Genomic DNA, 15,000 nt, shown 5'->3' with positions numbered 1-15,000 from the left:
CGGGGTTTTTTTCTATTTCATGTTATTTTGTTCTTACTTTCCCCATTATCACTTCTTATTTCACTATTCTTGTTACTACTATTACTACTTGGTGTAGTTCTTTTACTTCTTTTACGCCACCTTGTCTAGACCACTTCCTTATAATGTATAGATGTTGTTATTCTCACGGCCTTGTCATCCTTTTTTTTTTTTTTTATAGTGATTTCTTTAAGTTATTCGTGGGTAATTTTGCTCCACTTTCTCATCCTGACATTGAACTTTCCACTGCGATAGAACGCTTCCCTCGTGAATTTCTTTTATCATTGTCCTCCCTATCTCCTTCCCTCCAGCAACAGCCTTCCATCCTTCTCTCCCTCCTTCCTTCTTTCCTTCCGCAATTCTCGTGATGATACTTCCTTCCTCGCATCCTTACTACATCCACTCACCTTCCCTACTCTTTCTCTTCTTTAGCCTTCCTTCTTTCCTTCCTTCCTTCCTTCTGTCTTCCCTTTCCTTCAGCTGCCGTTTCTTCTGATGCTTTGCCTTCCTATTCCTTCCTTCTCTTCCTTTTCTTCTCTAGCAGTATTTTATTCAATGCTGTCTCATTCTCCTTTCCCTCTTATCCCATTTCCTTTTCTTTTCATTTTCTTTCCTTTCCTTTGTTCTCTTTTCTTACCTCCAGTTTCCTTGTGTCTTGGTCTTTCTCCCCTCCATTCCTTCCTTACCCTTCTATTTCCTTCTCTGCATTCCTATCCTCCAGCTGTCTTTCGTCTCATTCTGTCTACTCATCCCTTCCCTTCCCTTCCCTTCCCTTCCCTTCCCCTCCCTGCAGCTGTGCCTTTTCTTATTCTATGTGCTCGTTTCTTCCCTTTCTTTTCTCCACTTGTTCTCTATCTCATCCTGTCTCATTCTCACTTTCTCTCCCTTCCCTTCTCTTCCTCCAGCTGTTTCTCGTCTCATCCTGTCTCGTTCTCCTTTTACTCTCCTTTCTCCACCTGTTCTCCGTCTCATTCTGGTTCTTTAAGGCGCATGTTTGAGCGCCACCGTGGACTTGGCAGCCATCGTGTTTTCCTGCCCTGCTTCTGCCTCACCTGTCTGGGGAATTATGTCAGCTAGTCAATCAAGCAGTCAGTCAAGCAGGTAGGCAGTCAATAAGTCAGTTAGAAGGTCAGGCAGGCGGTCAGTCAGTCAGGTATCTAGTCAGGCAGCCAGACAGGTCACCATTCAACCGTCCATTCATCTGTCTGTCCGTCTGTCTGTCTCCTGATGAGTAGCGTTGCCGTTCACCCTTCATTATTATTCCTAACCACCACTTTCACTCCTTCGCTAATCCCTCACAAGCATCCACAGCACCGCATCCACTCACTGGCTACCACTGGCCGGCCACCCGTGTGTGTGTGTGTTCGTTCGCTCATCACATTTGCACTGACAGTTAGGAATAATCGCGCTGACTTCTCGCATATGTAGATTCTCTCCTGGCGATACGAGTAAGCGAGGAGAGAAGCTGTATTGTATGGATGGATGGATGGCTGTCTGTTTCTTTTTTTTTTTTGGTCGTCCATAATGTAAACTGTAGACTAGAATTAAACACCCTTTCGTCCTTGATTGACTCTCTCTCTCTCTCTCTCTCTCTCTCTCTCTCTCTCTCTCTCTCTCTCTCTCTCTCTCTCTCTCTCTCTTCTCTGTTTAGACGCCAACTACACTGCAGTTGCCACCGCCGTTCCTAACCGTCCATACGTCTATCATGTCACGTCCACCAACAGCACAACATAACCACAGGGAGACCGATTCGCCACCAAAAATGGCTTCCCTGCTTATTCCTTTTGAGTTTTCCTGCCTTAAACGGATTCCATGCAAGGTACATAGTTACCACTACGTTTTTTTCTACCCCTATTTGGTGCAGGGTGCCGGAGAGCGGGGCTGTAATGCGCTCACTCACTAACCAACAGAGAGGGTACTGAAAACGAAGAAGCGTGGAGGCGGTCGGGACGCGGCCACTGCACCGCCACCCATTCACTCATAACATTGGAATATGAGCTTAATTCATGCTATCATTCACACTTGCACACTCTCGTCTGGCAAACCTTGGCATTCTTCACCTCACCCTAAACGATGAGTTGAGTGACACAAACCCAGAGCACATTAATTGACTTTCATATATAGTCCGTAGAGGCAACTTAGAGTAGCTCTTTGTTTATATCTCCCGCCTTGGGACTTTCCGGTTCAACTGGGAAATTAATTTGAGGCTTTTATCACTTTACATGTCCGCTGTGTCTCACGTGGTATGTGATCCACGGCTTCCTGTTCCCAACGCGACAACAAAAACAACAGGTGCCCGAGGGAAAAGGCGCGAGGGAGAGACAGAATTAAAAGGAAGTGTTTCGGACACGTAGGTATGACCACTTAGCTTGCGTGTTCATCTTTGTTCAGCCCCAGTGATTCAGCCCCTCTCCCCGCCCATGCCCCCTCCCGTCTTCCTTCATCCCGTCCTCCCTGCCGCCCACAGGCCCGCCTCCATGCCTCTCCGCCTCACGCTCGTCCTTGCTGTTTTACTCGTTCATCGCCTGACCGAGAAACCACGGCTCGTCCCCGCCTTTTTCCGCCCTCTAATTATTTTTTATTCTATAATGGTCCTTCCGTATAGTATCATGAAAACTTTCTCTGACCCAATTTTTCCCGCGGTGGGTGAGTTAGCCTGGACTCATTCGAGGCAACTATAGATCCTGCGAATATAGGCTACATTTTTTATCAAAAAAATTTTGTTTTATCTTGACTGATCTTAACAGGTTCAAGTGAAGGTTATTAAGATGTTCAGTTTCTTTTCCCTAATTCCAGGCACAGGTTTACGTAAGCTCTGCATCATCAGTGGGAAAATCACCCGTGAAAATTCGACTAATCATTTCGGTGTTTCTAAAAACAGTCGTGATGAAAGAACAAAGCATTAAGAGCACAGACATGTATGCTGCCATTTGCTGACTCGTAATTTCTGTCAGTTTAAGGTCTCAGTTGTTCGGACATTAGCGTTCATTAAGGCTCTATGCAAGAGGCGAGACATGTGGGTCAGATGAGGCAAGGGCTGGATATTCTGCAGACTCTCGCACATGTAGGTTGAATTTTCCGGGTAAGGTTAAGAGCAATTACACGACACATTCCCTTAAGAGATAATTAAAACACAAGGCTATAGTTGTAGTTCATTAAATAAATGATCACAGGGACCGTGGGAGAAAAAGGAATAATTTGTATCCTGCGTTGTACGAGCCGTGGTAGAAAGAAATGAAAGAGCTAACAGGGATAATTACCTTAATCAACACCAAGTGAATTATGACTTTCGGCGTCTCGCTCACCGCATGTTAATTTTTGCCCGCTTCACTCACTGGCAAGGCGTGGAATGATCTCTTCAACAAACAGGAACGGAGGAAATTGTTTATGACACTGCCACTTCACTCTGTTTATGGCGGAGTTTCACTTTTCGCATGTCACCTCTGAAGTGTTTTGCTCGATGTCAGTGTGTGTGTGTGTGTGTGTGTGTGTGTGTGTGGGTGGTCATAGTTTAGTCCACAAGAACTCAACCAACAAAAATTTAAATTATGACATGTTGTACTTTCTATCCATTTATGACAGCATTTTGTTGCACATATATCAACTCGGAACTCTTTAAGCTAGTTTTCTGATCTATTATCGAGGAATGTAAACAACTGAAAAAAGACACCTAACAAAAAAAAACAAAAGTACACGACTAAATCTATCCCTGCTTATCCATGGTGTCGTTTTACCCTTTAACCTTTTCGGTACCATGACACGTTTCCATATTCCTTCTGGTTACGATTCGATGATTTTATAGCACTTCAAAAACTTATGTGGGGATTAAAATAGTGAAGACTATGGCCCTCAATCTTGTGACCTCCATTGCTAATGTCAATGAAATGGTCTAATCACACCCAAAACTCACGGTAAAAATGCGTCCCAGTACTGAAGGGGTTAATATGACTCATTATGTCCAACATTTCATCTTTTTTTTGACTGGTACTGTACTCACATGCGCCTCTTTTTACGATTTTCTTTGTTGCCCTTGCCCGGTGCCCCTCTTATAAGAAAGTAAATATGAAAGAAGAGAAGGTAAAAAAAAAAATAAATAAATAAATAAGAGAAAAAAAAACATCTCTGGAACCATCATTCAGCAGACCGTGAAGGCACAAGAGTGATGGGAGCCACGGTACAGAGACGCTGTTGTGATGCAGGAAACAGCGCAGCACCGTTACCTCTCTCTCTCTCTCTCTCTCTCTCTCTCTCTCTCTCTCTCTCTCTCTCTCTCTCTCTCTCTCTCTGTTCTTAGGGCGTACAGTGAGTGTTCTTAACCTCAATAGACCAACAGTAAACCACTATCATTAGAAACAACGACCAGGAAATAAAGTGTAACGGAAAAAAAAAAAGGTTTTGTTGGGGTTATGAAGTTTGTTATGCTGTGTTGCGTTGTGTCGATGATACGTAAAGTAATGCGAGGTGTAATCTGGGCCCCATATTACGTTTTTTTTTCTTTTATCATTATTTACCTGTATAAAAGTCTCAGCAAAGGGGGAGGATAAAATCAAGGTGAAGAAACTCATATTGGCCCTCATCCCCTCCTCAAAGGAAAAAAAATTGTTTGCAGAAATGTTATCTTAAAGTCTTGCCAATATAGTTAGGTATTTCAGATTGCAAAAGTGGAAATTAAATAGAATGAATCAAGGGGGAAAAAATAAATATGTAGATAAATAAATAAGATATTTTCTCCATGGGCAGGCGTGCCATGAGGAAAATATAATGCAAAGGAAATAATAATAATAATGATAATAATAATAATAATAATAGTAATAATAATAATAATAATAATAATAATAATAATAATAATAATAATAATATAATGAAAATAATAATAATAATAACAACAACAACAAGTCCTAATATTGTCATTGTTATTATTATTGTTGCTGCTGGTGTATAATATTGTTGTTATTGCTGTTATCATTATTGTTGTTGTTGGTAGTGGTAATGGTGATGGCAACAGTGCTAGTGGTGGTAAAATAATACATTGTTATCATTGCTGTCATTGTTACCGCTACCATCATCCTCATTTACTATTCCGTGTATTGTTCTAATACTGAAGCGTTCTCTTTGTCCCAGAAGCATCATGTCTTATCATCACCCATCTCAGGCGTGACCTCAGCCGCTTGGGTCAGGCTCACTTTCCTCCACCTCACAGTGCCCTGACTGGTACTGGGGCATGGGGGTGAGTGAGGACATGACTGGGGATGACAGACGGTTGACATGGACGTGACCTTAATGATTATTGCCGGTAAACACACAATCACGAGGTTGCTTTTGGTATTGCCAGAATGGTGTTGCAAGTCTGTATCAGGTTAAGGGGATGTGTTTCGTCTCCACAGTGTTCGTCTGTTGCTGTATTACGCTGGTGTGAGAAGTGGTGCTCTCTAAATAAACAAAGGGGGTGTGATAATCCTATGAGAAGCCATGGAAGTGTTGTTTGGCCCTATATCGCCTCCCTGCTGCTTGAGTATCTGGGACGGGACACGGCACTCTCGAAATATATCGATTACTTCCTCTTCTACTCGATTTACCTATTTCAGGGAGGGGAGGGGAAGGAAAAGGGGGAACGCTATTACTCATCTTGTTCTTCTCTCTTTTTTTCAGTCTTTCAAGCAATCATTCATATTCTTTATATACAAATGAGTAATAGAATGGTGGATGGAAGCCGCCATGGTCTGAGGTAACGATCACTGTGACTAATCTTTGGTACCGGATGTGCTGTGTTATCATTTTTTCTCTCTCTCTCTCTCTCTCTCTCTCTCTCTCTCTCTCTCGTGTTTGTTGACTAGCCTTGGCATGACCCCTTTGTTGTCAGCTGGTTGGGTTTGTTGTGGTCACACCGCCACAGTCACCCAACCACTTCGTCATGCCTGCCTACCTATCTGTATGTCTCTCTGTCTGCCTGCCTGTCTGTCTGTGGCTTCCTGTCATTTATTACTCAGCCTGACCACAGGAAGGTTTGGTGTGTATGTACTAACTTATTGTTTGGTTGTTTGCCTTGTGTGTTGGTTGTTTGCTTGTTTGTTTAGTTGGTTAGTTGGTTGGTTGGTTGGTTGGTTGGTTGTTTTATGTTTTTGTTGTTGTTCTTTTTTCTTGTTCTTGTTCTTGTTCCTGTTCTTGTTCTTATTCTCCTCCTCCTTTTCCTCTTTCTTTTCTCCTCCTCCTCCTCCTCCTTCTCCTCCTCCTCCTCCTCCTCCTTCTCCTCCCCTACCTCCTTGTCCTCCTCTTCGTCGTCCTCGTCTTCCTCCTCCTCCTCCTCCTCCTCTTCCCCCTCCTCCTCCTCTTTCCAACACAAACCATTGCAACTGAAGGCGGATAAAATGATAACACCACTTGGGTATCTTCCGCCGCTACACCACAAAAAAAAAAAAAAAGCAAAGCAGAACTGAAGATGAACTGTGTATACCAGAAAAGTCCATCCCAACTAAGCCTTCCCGAACAATGCCAGGGTGTTTCCCTGCACTGAGCAAGCTTGACTCACTGACCGAAGTAATCAAATGTCACCGCAGCAGCACCAAAGTGACACGCGTGACATTCAAGCTCTTGGGTATTGGATATTGTTATAAGCAGGATAGAGTGTTTTAAGTAATAAGAATAAAAATAGGAATAGATTAACTGAAGCCTGAAATCATCTTGTGACAAAAAAATAGATAAATAGATAAAACATAGACAGTTAGATAGATAGATAAAGAAGAAAGTAAAAGTAATAAAGCAAGAATATAATTAAATTAATAAATTATTCAATAAAAAAATAGATATATTAAAATTAAATACACTATTTAACAAAAAGAAAATACAGAAGAAAGAAAAAGAAAAAAAAAATTTAATCACCACGTAGAAGTTTAAGCATGTTTCTCTACTTTTTTTTCCTTCCCTTCTTTTCCCATCCATTAAGAGCAAAGTGGCGTGGCGGTACACTACAGAAGAGAAACGAGAAGGAAAGCTGTTTAAGGTCACACTCCCCACCACACACCCCGTCCCTCACCCCAAGCTCCCCACTGCCACCAAGCTGACCACACTCTAGAAAGTAATAAAACGAGTCTCCAAATCACTACCTAACCACTCATTACCTAGTCAATTGCAGAGTAATCTATAGACTCACAAAACCATATCAGCAGGATCACCATATATATACCTTGAAGCCATTACCCTAGACCACTTCCTATGATACTTCCGCACCATGTAGCTTTAAAAAGATCATAAAAAGTTCCGGTGACCTTGTCTAAAAATTCCACGTTCGTTGCCGCTGTTTGATAAAGCCACAAACCAACTTAATGTCACTTTAAACGTCAGAGAATACTTGCTTTTATCTTTTAGTAACTCATCTCAAAGGAATTTTGTGTTAGAAAGCTGTAACACTCGATCATAATTCTCAAACACTATAGCTTCTTATCCCGGCTACTTTCAAGAGGTTGTAGTGGAAGTTATGGGATTTTCAAGGATGTTTTCATCATTCCTGTGGCAATTTAACCCAATGACTGTTAAAAGCACGCGTATTATTATTATGGTGATCATTAGATATTTACTCATGGAGGAAGCCACCAAGTTGCAGCCACTGAAGATTGTTCCTAGATATTCGATAACAAATTTTCTGTGAGAGTAATCGTTTGAAGTTCTCCTCTCAACTTATACATAACTATTGCACCAAACGGAAAAAGAATTTTAGTAGTCAAAGGGTTCAAAAAGATTTTATAGCATCACTGGCAATAAAAGAAAAAAAAAATCCATGAGAGCGAAACTAACCAGCCTTGTGGCACTTAAGAAATAAACATCCTTCTTATTTTCAGACTGTAGTGGATATTATAAGGTCTTTAAGGATATTTGTGGCTGTTAAACAAATATTCTATACCATCGTTGAGAAAAAAAAGTGCTCATGAAGAACTGACAGATCTTCCCTCTAATTAAAAAAAAAAATAAATAAATAAATAAATAAATAAAAATAAAAATAAAAATAAAACCTACTAGCTAGACTCCATATCCTTTCAAAATACGAAGCCTTATTCAGTAACCCTTAGTGATGATTGTTCCTTGCAGCTTGTGAATGGGAGGAAAATATATACCTGATAATCTGACTGTACATTAATTTAAAGCGTGGTTAGGCGATAAGCGACAGAGGTTAGTAATTAATGGATCTAATTCCGTGTGGGGTCAAGTAATTAGTGGGATGCCACAGGATTCAGTTTTAGGGGCATTATTAATTTTAATATACATTAATGACTTGGATAGTGGAATTAGTAGTGATATTAGTAAACTTGCAGACGACACAAAGATAGGTAGATTAATTCGGATGTCGTTGCCTTTCAGGTAGAATAGGATGAAAGAATGAACAGATAAATGGTAAATGCAGTTCAACATTAACAAATGCAGGATACTGAGCTTAGGTAGAGATAATCCACACAATAGGTACACGGTAAGTAACGAGGCACTAGGAAATTCCAAGTATGAAAAAAATTAGGAGTCATAGTCAGCTCCGATCTTGGTACCAAGGAAGCAATGCAGAGGCCAGAAATAAGGCGAATAGGATACTAGGATTCACTTTTAGGGCTGTTAAAAGCAATAGTCCCGAAGTAATACTAAAATTATACTTGGCGTTGATCAGGCCACATCTTGACTATGCGGTACAATTCTGGTCCCCACAATATAGGAAGGATATAACTCTATTGGAGTCAGTGCAAAGGAGGATTTCTAAAAAGATAAAGAGGATGAGGGATATTCCCTATGAAGCGAGACTGAAGAAACGGAATTTCCATTCCTTAGAGACCTGATAAAAGTATTTAAGTGGTATAAAGATTATAACAAAGGGGACACGAACGAAGTTTTTAGGATCAGTAGCGGGGACAGAAGCAGAAATAACGAGTTTAAGCTTGAAAAATCCAGATTTAGGAGAGAAATGGGAAGAAACTGGTTTTCAAACAGAGTGGTTGATGAGTGGAACGGACTCAGTGGTCATGTAGTCAGTGATGAGTCAATAGGAAGCTTTAAAAGAAAATTAGATAAACTTATGGATGAGGGTGATAGATCGGATTAGGTAGTTTCAATCATACAGGCCTGGCGGCCTCTTGCAGCTTCTCACTTTTCTTATGTACTGTGCATCTCAAAATTCGTCTTTACAAGCTTGGCACTCTTGAAAATCTTGCAACTCTATAGGAACATTTTCACAGTCCTACACTCACAATAACAGCAAGAATACACACACACTTATGGTGAGACATTCTTGAGCGAATACTGTAAGCCTTTACTAGGACTATATTCAAAAGAGCACGGAGGTCAGACAGAGGTCAGATTTCCTTTTCATCAATATTTTTCCCTCTAAGATGCAAAAAATCATTGATCAACTTTCAGTGATCATCAAACACGCTTGAAAATTGTATTCAACTTCCACTACAGTCTATAAGAGTTCTAGAGTGCTGTCCCTGAATCAATGTCTTCAGGGCAGGGCTTTAATGTCCTAAATGTGGCTAAGGTCCGTTTTGAAACGCTCTACTCCCTCACCACAACTATTTTGAAAGGACACAGATGATAAGCCGGGATTCTATGGGTGTTTCTTCTATAAATAATGTAGTAACCTTGTTCATCTGTCACTAGAACTACAAAAAAAAAAATACGTTTGAAGTAGCGGAGGTGCGATGCTGAAATGTTTCTGACTATTATGGTCCTAAGACTTATTCACCTGCAGTGTATGGAGAACACTTTCCTGGAGGTGTGTGTGTATGTGACGCGGTGTGTTTCACTTGCCACTGCTCACACGCCGCTCCATGCCTTTGTATTTATCGGCCGCACAGCGTGATGATAAGGGGGCACATACCATAATTATGTTGCGTGTTACTTCCGTCTGTGATAGTAAATCAGTGCACAGATCCAGACCTTGAAACACCATTGATTGACTAACCTTGTGACCAGTGTTTTTAGTACATTGTGTGGATAGTGGTGGTGACGCATTTCAGTGCAGGAATTGACGATTAGATATATATTTCCTGTCATCCGTGACGTGATGATATGTGGATACGTTTTACTCCACATACACGATACATATTCTCGCACATTATTCGTAGATCGTCATACCAAACAAGCATTTATTGTCTTCCTTCTCTGTCATCCCAGATTTGTTGAAGATTACCATAGATCTTAATACCACCAAGCTCTGTGTAATGTATCAATTTCACCTGCATTCTAATCTCGTTTCCTCCTCAAAAAGAAAAGCAGAAAGCATTGAAAACCTGGGAACACGACGTTATTTTTCCTCTCATTCTTATGCTGCTATATACGGGAGCAACGATTGTTCCCTGCCGTATGACACGAAAGAAAGGTGGATGGATGACAATAATTACACAATGCGTAACACATAATCCCAGACTATATCATACCTGTTCGCTCTCATCTATATGCACTGTGAGAGAAGGCCTGATCCGCCATATATAGTACTGGATCCATTCTTATGCCCTCCTGCCGTCACCACGATCATTAATCTTGTACTTGATATCTGGCGGCCGTTATCAAAAATACTTTCTCTGGACTTGGTACGTTAGTGTTGGAAATAGAAGGTCCTAAGTAATATCTAAGACTAAAACAAACCTCATCTAGACTATGCTATGCTGCTTTTCTCTCTCTCTCTCTCTCTCTCTCTCTCTCTCTCTCTCTCTCTCTCTATTACTGATTTAAGTATATGTGCACGTGTTGGAGTCGGTACAAGAGAGATATGGGAGTGGTGGAGTGAGTACAGAAATGAGTGACTGAAAAGATTAGAGGATATCTTAAACTCTTTTTTGTATAAAGTCCTTACGAGAACAAACTAGATTGTCTTTATATCTAATTCGTCAGAGAGATGCAGGTTAGAAAGGGATATATAGTAGTAAAAGAGATGAAGGTAAATTCTTAGCATTCAAGATAATTGTAGAGGCAACTTTAGGTACCTATCTATCTGTCTGTCTATCTATCTATCTCTGCATATCTGTTAATAAATTGTTAACATGTACTAAATGTGAATAAAGAACAACCATTTTGAAATATGTACGAGAATTTGGTAATTTCTTCATCTACCCCTTCCGCCCCCTTCACGACGGTAGCCTTGGAAACACACTGCCTTATGAAGATTTCTGCGTTCCATACAGACAAACAAAGCCCACCCTTTATCCATGGAGCAAACACGTGCCTGAGTTAGCCAGTTTCATACCGCCACTTCCAGTTGACACAGATAAGGGTTTCAAATCATATGTACAGTCTAAAGGATATAGGAAAGATGAGATAAGAGTAGGTTTTTTTATGTAACTTTCAAACCTTAGTGTGGCAATGATCCATGATATGCTTTTATCAATATGACGAATTGTGGAAAGTAGCAGGAATGTGGTGATGTCTCTCTCTCTTTCAGTGACACATAGTGAGACTAAGTGACACACACGTAATCTATGGTGACTTTAATTTATGGGTAATGAAGTGGATGGGGCGAACCACACACCTCGCATCACGACCACCATCTGCATAAAAGAATGTTCCTTTACTCGAAATTCAGAATGTTCTGTGTGATTCTTGTGACTCAAAAAATCCATACAAAACTAGGACGAGGAATGAGGTAGAGATAACTAGTAATAGGGATTGTTTTAAGCCTACTTGCTTTGTTTATCTTATCTATTCGATTTATTCATTTGGCTACCTATTTATCTATTTGTCTAGCTTACTTATCTATGTTTATCTACCTATCTATATCTATATGTATATATCTATCTATTTATCTATTTATCTATCTAGCTATATATCTATCTATATTTTATCTATCTATATATCTATCTATCTATCAATCTATCTATCTCTTCCTATCTATCTGTCAATATATTTACTTATGTATCCGCATATTTTTGTGGGCTAGATCAGATCTTCAACCCCATGAATGTAAGTGAAGTTGTTCTAGGACTACATGATATTTATTATTGTTGCTCACTCCCTCATCAGGCGTATAGGATCATTCTGACCACAAACGACCACTGCCTTTATACGGCTAAGTGTATGCTCCACTGACCTCTACGTTTGAGATCCACTAAGTGCCGTGCTTAGTTTATATCACATTCGCTTGAGTTTCTTTATGACTTTGGCCGTGAGCTCGTTGGCATCGTCATCCTGGAGCACTAGATGAAAGAAGACCCACAAGTTAAGCCACTTTGGCAACTCGTGTTGGTTTCAAGGGAAGTGTTACATGATAAGATATTAATTTGGATACTTTTTAAGGAATCATATATATAATGTAAATTCCATCTAATTGTGAAATTGACAAATGACTAGATATTGTTAATAAATGACAATGTTGGCCGTGCCATTACAGAAGTGATGAATTATATGTACTTTATAAGGCATACTCCGATATAATGATAATCTTTCTTGCAGTTTTCTTAACAAACTTATCCCTCCCAGGACCTACATGTGATCACCATTAAATAACGTTCTTTGGATCTTAATGAAACCGCTTTACCATATCCTTGTTCTTTTTTATAGGGACAGAAACAAAACAGAGAATAACTGCATAATTTTTTTAATCATTATTTCCTCTACAAATCCTTGAGGCAGACTGGACAGTGTTGAGTCAAACAGTTCTGAGTGATAGCACAGTCTGGCGGCTGGTGGCTGATGCTCGCTGATAAACTATAGCTCTCTGTCGGGTCATCAATAACCAAGATACACAGGCGTGATACCTGGTTCTACGGGCGCCTGCTCTCTGTGTCTGAGAAAATACACTGTAATGGGGGTGGTAGTGAACAAATAATCAACAAAACTGATCAGCAGTGATTATTTTCTTTTGAAATTAATGTGATGTTATCTACTGGTCTGTATAAAAAGAGCTGACACCAAACACAGAATAATTATAATATACGAATTAAAAGTTGTCATTGTTGGTATAAAACGAGGGTAGACTTTGTGGCTGCGGTGAGAATGTGGGCACAGATGATCTGATTGTGGTGGGCATGAGAGGCACGTAATGACAATCTGCTGTTGGTTGCCGGGCTGGTGTGGGCACGAGTACTGGCGGGGCGGTGCAGGTGCGTGATAAAGTCTGGCACCCGCTCAGACCTTTGATTACACTGACACACACACACACACACACACACACACACACAGCCACACGAAGTCCCTGGCCCTAATGATCTAAAGCACTGAACTCAAAGACATACCTGGAGTTACCATTTCCTGTAAAGCATATGTGGGATAGAGAGTGCCAAGTAGAATAATTGCGTGGGATGTTATAGTGGGTGTTGTGTGAGTGATGGGGAAGGTTTTCTGAACATGACTGATTAGATTACCGCGACTTCATCTCCCGCCGTGAGCCTGATCGATGAAGGACAGTATACGAGTAAACCTTATCAAAAAAATAATAAATTATTTTGTCAGAAGAAAATAAGACTGAAAATAATAATCTCCGAGGATGAATCTTTGAGGGGGAATACAGGGTTTTTTTTTTTTTTTTTGTGATATGTCTTTCCTCCCTCCCGCTCTCTCTCTCTCTCTCTCTCTCTCTCTCTCTCTCTCTCTCTCTCTCTCTCTCTCTCTCTCTCTCTCTCTGCTGGGAACGCATTATTCATCTGAAATAGAAAAAATATCCACACAGAAGTTGATAATGGCAACAGCAAGGCATGGAGCTATTTTTTTCCTTCCCTCTTGCCTTCGTCTCTATGCAATGCTCTTAGCTTTAGGAACTTATTGTTATTATTATTATCTCGATCCTATTTTGGTGTCATGAGAGAAGAATTATGAATCAGAAGGTGAGCTTATCATTATAACAATACTATATTCCGTTCTTTTATTACCTCCTTGTTCTAACATGGAATTCTTATCGGCCTATCGTATCACAGACATAAAAGAAGAAAAAAAGGAAAAGCCGCCGTTGAAGATAAAGAATGAATAAATATGTGAATAGATAAATATAAATACATGAATGAATGAATGAAAAACAAATGTATCCTATTTTTTCCACCCAATGGCATAGTAAGAACATTCAACTTCACATAGAAACAGAATAAAAACTAAAAATTTCATTAATATCAGTTCAAATGAAAACACGTTATTAAGTTACGTTCAAAACACTGAAGGCGCCTGCATCCACCCACTCAACCACCCACAGAGAGAGAGAGAGAGAGAGAGAGAGAGAGAGAGAGAGAGAGAGAGAGAGAGAGAGACTAGTACTGTTTTCTCATAAGGACTATTTTCAAAGACCACAGAAATGATTAATTGGATTCTTACGAACGTATTTTCTTTTTATTTTCGAGTAATAATGCCAAAGCCTTGTTAAATTGTCGCTAGAATCAGGAAAACACTCTTGGGAAACCTGAATAACTCCCAATAAACAAGAGTAGAAGAGGAAACACTGAAACGTTGTGCGAACACGGACCAGAGAGAGAGAGAGAGAGAGAGAGAGAGGTGTGTGGGCGTAGTGGTCGGTGCCATAAACCCACCAACACCACCACCCACTTCCTCTTGCCGACCTTTGTGCTCACTTATCTGATGACCGTCGCCGCCTTATTCAGCGCACACTGTTCCTGGCCTCATAAAGCTACATGATTTATGTTAAAGTGGAGGAAGTCAGGCTCATTCACGGCTCGGAATTAGTGGGAAAAACATAAGACGCGTGTTGGAATAATAATGTTAGTAAGAGTGAGTTGAAAGAGCGACAGTAAAGTTTACATGTATATATTTGCGTGTGTCTCTATAGATCATTCTGTCGACGGGAATTGGGGTGTGTGCATCTCGCGTTGTTGTTGTCGTTGTTGTTGTTGTTGTTGTTGTTGTTGTTGTTGTTGTTGTTGTTGTTGTTGTTGTTGTTGTTGTTGTTACCACCATTATTATTTCTATTATTATTATTATTATTATTATCATTATTATTATTATTATTGTTATTATTATTATTATTACTATTATTGTCATTTTTGTCGCTGTCTTTGTCGTTGTTGCTACTATCAT

At 40.2% G+C, this 15,000-nt stretch overlaps 1 protein-coding gene across 4 annotated transcripts in view; it reads right to left on the bottom strand.

Moving 5' to 3' along the window:
* The window catches only part of LOC123518823, a 32,413-nt gene extending 30,463 nt beyond the window's left edge, over window positions 1-1,950 (bottom strand). The window contains exon 1 of one of the 4 annotated variants that reach the window (XM_045279850.1): window positions 1,850-1,950. The gene's annotated coding sequence lies outside the window, so the exon portion shown is untranslated. The remainder of the gene's footprint in view (window positions 1-1,849) is intronic. The other 3 variants (XM_045279853.1, XM_045279851.1, XM_045279854.1) reach the window with 3 other exon arrangements.
* Window positions 1,951-15,000: the final 13,050 nt, after the last annotated feature.

The sequence above is a fragment of the Portunus trituberculatus genome, chromosome 44 (genome assembly GCF_017591435.1).
Source record: "Portunus trituberculatus isolate SZX2019 chromosome 44, ASM1759143v1, whole genome shotgun sequence".
NCBI lineage: Eukaryota > Metazoa > Arthropoda > Malacostraca > Decapoda > Portunidae > Portunus > Portunus trituberculatus.
Note: the sequence above shows the minus strand (reverse complement) of the source record. Positions and strands in the feature narration are given on the sequence as shown.